The sequence below is a fragment of the Triticum dicoccoides genome, chromosome 6B, assembly GCF_002162155.2.
Source record: "Triticum dicoccoides isolate Atlit2015 ecotype Zavitan chromosome 6B, WEW_v2.0, whole genome shotgun sequence".
NCBI classification, from domain to species: Eukaryota; Viridiplantae; Streptophyta; class Magnoliopsida; order Poales; family Poaceae; genus Triticum; species Triticum dicoccoides.
Window position 1 is genome coordinate 38,207,500 of NC_041391.1, and position 8,509 is coordinate 38,216,008.

Genomic DNA, 8,509 nt, shown 5'->3' on the forward strand with positions numbered 1-8,509 from the left:
CATTTGTTTTGGCATTGAAATGTTTTACATAGTTTCAATGTATGGTTTAACTAATTAGATGCTCTGGAGAGCTATATGTTGTTCAACGAGAACTATGTATGTACTTTGGTTTTAATGTGATGATGAACTTATATAATTTGGTCACTTAATTATCTATTCATGATGTTCTGTAATGGTTTTTGACACACTTAATTATATATAATGCACGCAAATGAACCGGCAATGGATGTACGGTGACAGACACACCTCCGAGTACATTAATGGAGTGCATAATTTTCTCGAAGTGGCTGAGGCAAATAAGCAGAATGGTTTTATGTGTTGTCCATGCCCTATATGTGGGAATACGAAGTCTTACTCTGACTCAAAAATGATTCACACCCACCTGCTTTATAAGGGTTTCATGCCACACTATAATGTTTGGACCAAGCACGGAGAAATAGGGATTATGATGGAAGACATCGAAGAAGAAGAGGACGATGAAAACTATGTGCCCCCTGAATACGGTGATGCTGTGATATGTCTCCAACGTATATATAATTTTTGATTGTTCCATGCTATTATACTACCTGTTTTTGATGTTTATGGGCTTTACTTTACACTTTTATATAATTTTTAGGACTAACCTACTAACTGGTGGCCCAGCCCGAATTGCTGTTTTTTGGCCTATTTCAGTGTTTCGCAGAAAAGGAATATCAAACAGAGTCCAAACGGAATGAAACTTTCGGGAGCGATCTTTTTGGAACAAACGCAATCCAGGAGACTTGGAGTGGACGTCAAGCAGCAAACGAGGCGGCCACGAGGGTGCCAGGCGCGCCCTAAGGGGGTGGGCGCGCCCCCACCCTCGTGGCTCAACCGACCTACTTCTTCCTCCTATATATATCCACGTACCCTGAAACCATCCATGAGCACCACAAAAAACTATTTCCACCGCTGCAACCTTATGTATCCGCGAGATCCCATCTGGCAGCCTTCTCCGGCGCTCCGCCCGAGGGGGAATCGACCACTGAGGGCCTCTCCATCACCACCAAGGCCCCTCCGATGAGTTGTGAGTAGTTTACCACAGACCTTCGGGTCCATAGTTATTAGCTAGATGGCTTCTTCTCTCTCTTTGATTCTCAATACAAAGTTCTCCTTCGTATTCTTGGAGATCGATGGCCCACACATGTAGGCGATCTATCGTAGCCCTTTCGATAAGTAAGAGTGTCGAACCCAACGAGGAGCAGAAGGAAATGATAAGCGGTTTTCAGTAAGGTTTTCTCTGCAAGCACTGAAATTGTAGGTGATAGATAGTTTTGTGATAAGATAAATAGTAACGAGTAACAAGTAAACAAAGTAAATAAAGTGCAGCAAGGTGACCCAATCCTTTATGTAGCAAAGGATAAGCCTGGACAATTTCCAATAATGAGAAAGGAGCTCCCGAGGACACATGGGGATTATCGTCAAGCTAGTTTTCATCACGTTCATATGATTCGCATTCGGTACTTTGATAATTTGATATGTGGGTGGACCGGTGCTTGGGTACTGACCTTACTTGGACAAGCATCCCACTTATGATTAACCCCTATTGCAAGCATCCGCAACTACAACAAAAGTATTAAGGTAAACCTAACCATAGCATGAAGCATATGGATCCAAATCAACCCCTAACGAAGCAACGCATAAACTAGCGTTTAAGCTTCTGTCACTCTAGCAACCCATCATCTACTTATTACTTCCCTATGCCTTCCTCTAGGCCCAAATAATGGTGAAGTGTCATGTAGTCGATGTTCACATGACACCACTACATGAGAAGATAACATACATCTCATCAAAATATCGAACGAATACCAAATTCACATGACTACTAATAGCAAGACATCACCCATGTCCCCAGGAACAAACGTAACTACTCACAAAGCATATTCATGTTCATAATCAGAGGTGTAATAATATGCATTAAGGATATGAACATATGATCTTCCACCAAGTAAACCAATAAGTATCAACTACAAGGAGTAATCAACACTACTAGCAACCCACAGGTACCAATTTGTAGTTTTGGATACAAGATTGGATACAAGAGATGAACTAGGGTTTGAGAGGAGATGGTGCTGGTGAAGATGTTGATGGAGATTGACCCCCTCCCGATGAGAGTATCGTTGGTGATGACGTTGGTGATGATTTCCCCCTCCCGGAGGGAAGTGTCCCCGGCAGAACAGCTCTACAAGAGCCCTAGATTGTTTCCGCCAAGGTTCCGTTTCGTGGCGGCGGAGTTTCGTCCCGTAAGCTTGCCCATGATTTTTTCCAGGGTAAAAGCCTTCATATAGCGAAAGATGGACACCGGAGGGCCACCAGGGGGGCCAGGAGACAGGGGCGCGCCCAGTAGGGGGGGCCCACCCTCCTGGCCAGGGTGTGGGCCCCCTGATGTACTTCTTTCGCTCAATAATTCTTAATAAATCCAAAATTATGTTTTGTAGAGTTTCAGGACTTTTGGAGCAGTGCAGAATAGGTTTCCAATGTTTGCTCCTTTTCCAGCCAGAATTCCAGCTGCCGATATTCCCCCTCTTCATAGTAAACCTTGTAAAATAAGAGAGAATAGCCATAAGTATTGAGATATAATGTGTAATAACAGCCCATAATGCAATAAATATTGATATAAAAGCATGATGCAAAATGGACGTATCAACTCCCCCAAGCTTAGACCTCGCTTGTCCTCAAGCGGAAGCCGATATCGAAAAATATGTCCACATGTTTAGAGATAGAGGTGTCGATAAAAATAAAATACGGACATAAGGGCATCATGATCATTCTTATAACAGCAACATATATAGATTCCATCCTATGATTTCTTATGATCAAGTAACAATCCATTCACAATATCAAGTATGGTGCAAAAACTACATTGAGAACTAACAAACTATAATCTTAGTCATTGCAGCAATCACAATTTATCATAACATCAGAAAGAGTCAACAATAGAGCTTTTCAGCAAGTCCACATACTCAACTATCATATAGTCCTCTATAATTGCTAACACTCACGCAATACTTGTGGTTATGGAGTTTCAGCCGGACACTGAGAAAGATAGGGGCTTATTCTGTTGCCTCCCAACGTATTCACCTTCCGGTGATGTCAACAATAATAGTCTATGCTAAGGAACATCCAATTGGATATATATATATCATGACCTTTCTTACACGAGGAGCTTGCCAAAGGATAAAATGAAAAAGGGAAAGGTGAAGATCACCTTGACTCAAGTATAAAATAAAAACAAAAAGTAAGAACATAAAGTAAAAGATAGGCCCTTCGCAGAGGGAAGTAGAGGTTGTCATGGGCTTTTAGGGTTGGATACACAAAATCTTAGTACGAAAGAACGTCACTTTATATTGCCACTTGGGTATGGACCTTTATCATGTAGTCTGTCGTTTTTATTGCTTCCATAACAAGGTCGTATAAAGCATAATTTCTCCACACTAATAAGTCATCCATATTTAAGGAGCAATTTTTATTGCTTGCACCGATGACAACTTACTTAAAGGATCTTACTCAATCCATAGGTAGATATGGTGGACTCTCATGGCGAAACTCGGTTTAAGGATATTTGGAAGCACAAGTAGTATCTCTACTTAGTGCTAGGAATTTGGCTAGCATGAGGGGGAAAGACAAGCTCAACATGTTTGGAAGGTCAATGACAATATACTTTAAGTGAGATGTGAGAAAACATAAACCATTACGTTGTCTTCCTTGTCCAACATCAACTCTTTTAGCATGTCATACTTAATGAGTGCTCATAATCATAAAAGATGTCCAAGATAGTATATTTATATGTGAACCTCTCTTTCCTTATCACTTCCTATTAATTGCAACGATGACCAAAACTACGTTTATCAACTCTCAACAATTTTCATGCCTCATACTTTCTATATGTGAAGTTATCACTAACCATAAGATCAATAAGAACTCTTTAATTCTTTCTACTTTCTCAAGATCATAGAAACATAGCAAAGCCATTGACTCAACACTAATCTTTATTATAGATAGCTCACGGACTCGATTACAAAAAGAGATCACAAAGCAAAACTCAAAACTACTTGATATCAAAACTTCAATCTACTATATCAAGATACTACTAAAAGGATTGAACTAAATAAAAATGGTAAAGGTAGGAGTGTGATGGTGACACGATACCAGGGTACCTCCCCCAATCTTAGCAGTTGCCAAGGGGGGGTGCCCATACCCATGTGATTATGTCTCCTTCTGCACAGCTGGTGTTATGATCTTCTTGGCGATGATGCCCTTAAGGATACAGTTCTCCTCCTCGAGCGTATTGACTTGTCGTTTGAGGTCCATAATTTCTTTACGGAGCTTGCTCGTTACGGCCAAAGCTCCCTTTACCCAAGGATGCTGCATAGCTTCTGGAGAAGAAGTGAAGATCGTTTTCATATTTTCATAAGAGAGAAATCTAAAGTTGGAAGAGATGACCGAAGTTGGAATAGCCAAGCTAGGTAGTTCCCTCATCATGAATTCTTCTTGGGGACGAGAGGTAACTTCTTGATCTTCCTCCATGGCATCTATCCTTTTCAAATCGGCCTCCATCTCATCCTCCGTTGATGGTCCAAAGTGATGAGCATAGCTATTTGCTCCTGGTACCGGTGCTGGGTGAGACACCCGACTCTCCACGACTGACTCCTGAGAAGACATCTTGCTCTTGATCTGCAACAGGAAATAGCTCGAAACGAAAACAGAGGATATTTGCGTGATACAGTGGTCAAAACCTTCGGGAGTATATATAATGAATTTTTACCGACCAAAATACATAATGTGCAAGAAAAACAGAGTCCGGGAGGCACACGAGATGCCCACGAGACAGGAGAGGGCACCCAGTAAGGGTGGGTGCACCTTCCACTCTCGTGGGGGCCTCGTGTCCCTTTCGGACTACTTGTTTCTTCCTAAAATTCTTAAATAATCCAAAGCTGATAAAAATTGCCATTGGAGTTGTTTTGGAGTCGGTTTACTTACCGTACCACATACCTATTCCTTTTCGGAGTCTGGAACATTCTGGAAAGTGTCCCTTATGTATTCCTCCGGGGTTACAGTTTCTATTATATTAGTTTCAACATTAATAGGATTACCTGAAATATAATGTTTAATTCTTTGACCGTTTACCACCCTCGGACTTGTGCCTTCGAAGTTGTTGATCTTTATGGCACCAGAACGACAGACCTCCTTGATAACGTAGGGGCCTTCCCATTTAGAGAGAAGCTTTCCTGCAAAAACTCTTAAACGAGAGTTGAATAATAACACATAATCACCTACGTTAAACTCACGCTTTTGTATCCTTTTATCATGCCAGCGGTTGACTTTTTCTTTGAATAGCTTGGCATTCTCATAAGCTTGGGCTCTCCATTCATCAAGTGAGCTAATATCAAACAACCTCTTCTCACCGGCAAGTTTGAAGTCATAATTAAGCTCTTTAATAGCCCAATATGCTTTATGTTCAAGTTCAAGAGGTAAACGACATGCTTTTCCATAAACCATCTTATATGGAGACATACCCATAGGATTTTTGTATGCAGTTCTATAGGCCCATAATGCATCATCAAGTTTTTTGGACCAATTCTTTCTTGATATATTAACAGTCTTTTGCAAAATTAATTCGAGCTCTCTATTGTTCAACTCTACTTGACCACTAGACTGTGGATGATAAGGAGATGCGATTCTATGATTGACATCATACTTAAAAAGCATCTTACGGAAAGCACCATGAATAAAATGTGAACCACCATCAGTCATAAGATATCCAGGGACTCCAAACCTCGGAAAAATAACTTCTTTAAGCATTTTAATAGAAGTGTTATGATCAACACTACTAGTTGGAATAGCTTCTACCCACTTAGTAACGTAATCAACAACAACTAAAATATGTGTATAACCATTAAAGGCAGGAAAAGGTCCCATATAATCAAAGCCCCAAACATCAAAAGGTTCAATAATAAGAGAATAATTCATAGGCATTTCTTGACGTCTACTAATATTACCAATTCTTTGGCATTCATCGCAAGATAAGACAAACTTACGAGCATCTTTGAAGAGAGTAGGACAATAAAAACCAGATTGTAGTACCTTATGTGCAGTTCTATCTCCAGCGTGGTGTCCTCCATATGATTCAGAGTGACACTTGCATAGGATCTGTTCCTGTTCATGCTCAGGTACACAACATCTAATAACACCATCTACTCCTTCTTTATAAAGGTGTGGGTCATCCCAAAAGTAACGTCTTAAATCATAAAAGAACTTTTTCTTTTGCTGGTATGTGAAACTAGGTGGTATAAATTTACCAACAATATAACTAGCATACCAGCATACCATGGAGCAGTACGAGAAGCATTAGTGACCGCTACTTGTTCATCAGGAAAGCTATCCTCAATAGGCAGTGGGTCATCAAGAACATTCTCTAACCTAGACAAGTTATCTGCAATGGGGTTCTCAGCTCCCTTTCTATCAATAATATGCAAATCAAACTCTTGGAGCAGGAGAACCCATCTAATGAGTCTAGGCTTAGCATCTTTCTTTTCCATAAGATATTTAATAGCAGCATGATCAGTGTGAATAGTAACTGTGGAATCAACAATATAAGTTCTAAACTTATCACATGCAAACACAACTTCTAAGAATTCTTTTTCAGTAGTAGCATAATTTGTTTGGGAAGTATCAAGAGTGTTACTAGCATACTGGATAGCATTCAATTTCTTATCAACTCTTTGCCCTTGAACAGCACCTACAACATAATCACTAGCATCACACATAATTTCAAAAGGTAAATTCAAATCAGGTGGCAGAACAACAGGTGCAGTGATCAAAGCTTTCTCAAGTATTTCAAATGCTTCTAAACAATTATCATCAAAGACAAAACGAATATCTTTTTGCAATAAATTAGTCAGAGGCCTAGAGATCTTAGAAAAGTCCTGAATGAACCTCCTGTAAAAACCGGCATGACCAAGGAAACTTCTTATACCTTTTATGTCCTTGGGACATGGCATCTTTTCAATAGCATCAACTTTAGCTTTATCAACTTCAATACCTCTCTTGGAAATCTTATGCCCCAAGACAATGCCTTCATTAACCATAAAGTGACACTTTTCCCAATTCAGAACGAGACTAGTGTCTTCGCATCTCTGCAAAACTCGATCAAGGTTGCTCAAACAATTATCAAAGAAGGATCCATATATAGAGAAGTCATCCATGAATACCTCGAAAATCTTTTCACAAAAATTAGAGAATATAGCCATCATGCATCTTTGAAAGGTAGCAGGTGCATTACATAAACCAAAAGGCATTCGTCTATAAGCGAAAGTACCGTAAGGGCAAGTAAAAGTAGTTTTTGCTTGATCTCCCGCTGACACAGGTATTTGACAGAAACCAGAATAACCATCTAGAAAGCAAAAGTGTGTGTGTTTGGATAGTCTTTCTAGCATTTGATCAATAAAAGGTAAAGGGTAGTGATCTTTCTTAGTAGCTTTATTTAATTTACGGAAATCAATTTCCATCCTATAACCTGTAATAATTCTCTGCAGGATCAATTCATCTTTATCATTAGGAACAACGGTAATACCTCCCTTTTTAGGAACACAATGGACTGGGCTTACCCAATCACTATCAGCAACGGGATAAATTATATGTGCCTCAAGGAGCTTTAGTATCTCCTTTATTACCACTTCTTTCATCTTAGGATTTAATCATCATTGAGGATCTCTAACTGGTTTGGCATCGCCCTCCAATTTAATTTTGTGTTGGCATAACATGGGACTAACGCCCTTAAGATCATCCAGAGTATATCCAATAGCAGCTCGGTGCTTCTTCAGAGTTTTCAATAATCTTTCTTCTTCTTGCTCTGAAAGGTTAGCACTAATAATAACATGATATATTTTCTTTTCATCAAGATAAGCATACTTAAGATTATCAGATAAAGGTTTGAGTTCAAACACGGGATCACCCTTGGGTGGAGGGGGATCACCAAGGATTTCAACGGGAAGGTTATGTTTCAGAATAGGTTCCTGTTTAAGGAATACTTCATCTATTTCCCTTCTTTCTTTCATAAACATATCATTTTCATGGTCTAGCAAATATTGTTCTAACGGATCAGTAGGAGGCACGATAATAGAAGCAAGACCAATTATTTCATCTTTACTAGATAATTCTTTATCACGGGGTTGTCTATGAAATTTAGCAAAATTAAACTCATGAGTCATATCATCTAAGCCAATCATAACAACATCCTTTTCACAATCTATTTTAGCATTAACAGTGTTTAAGAAGGGTCTACCAAAAATAATGGGACAAAAGGCATCTTGTGGAGAACCAAGAACAAGAAAATCAGCAGGGTATTTGACTTTCCCACAAAAAACTTCAACATCTCTAACAATCCCAACTGGTTTAACGGTATCCCTATTAGCAAGCTTAATAGTAACATCAATTTCTTCTAATTCAACGGGTGCAATGTCGTGCATAATTTCTTTATATAAATCATAAG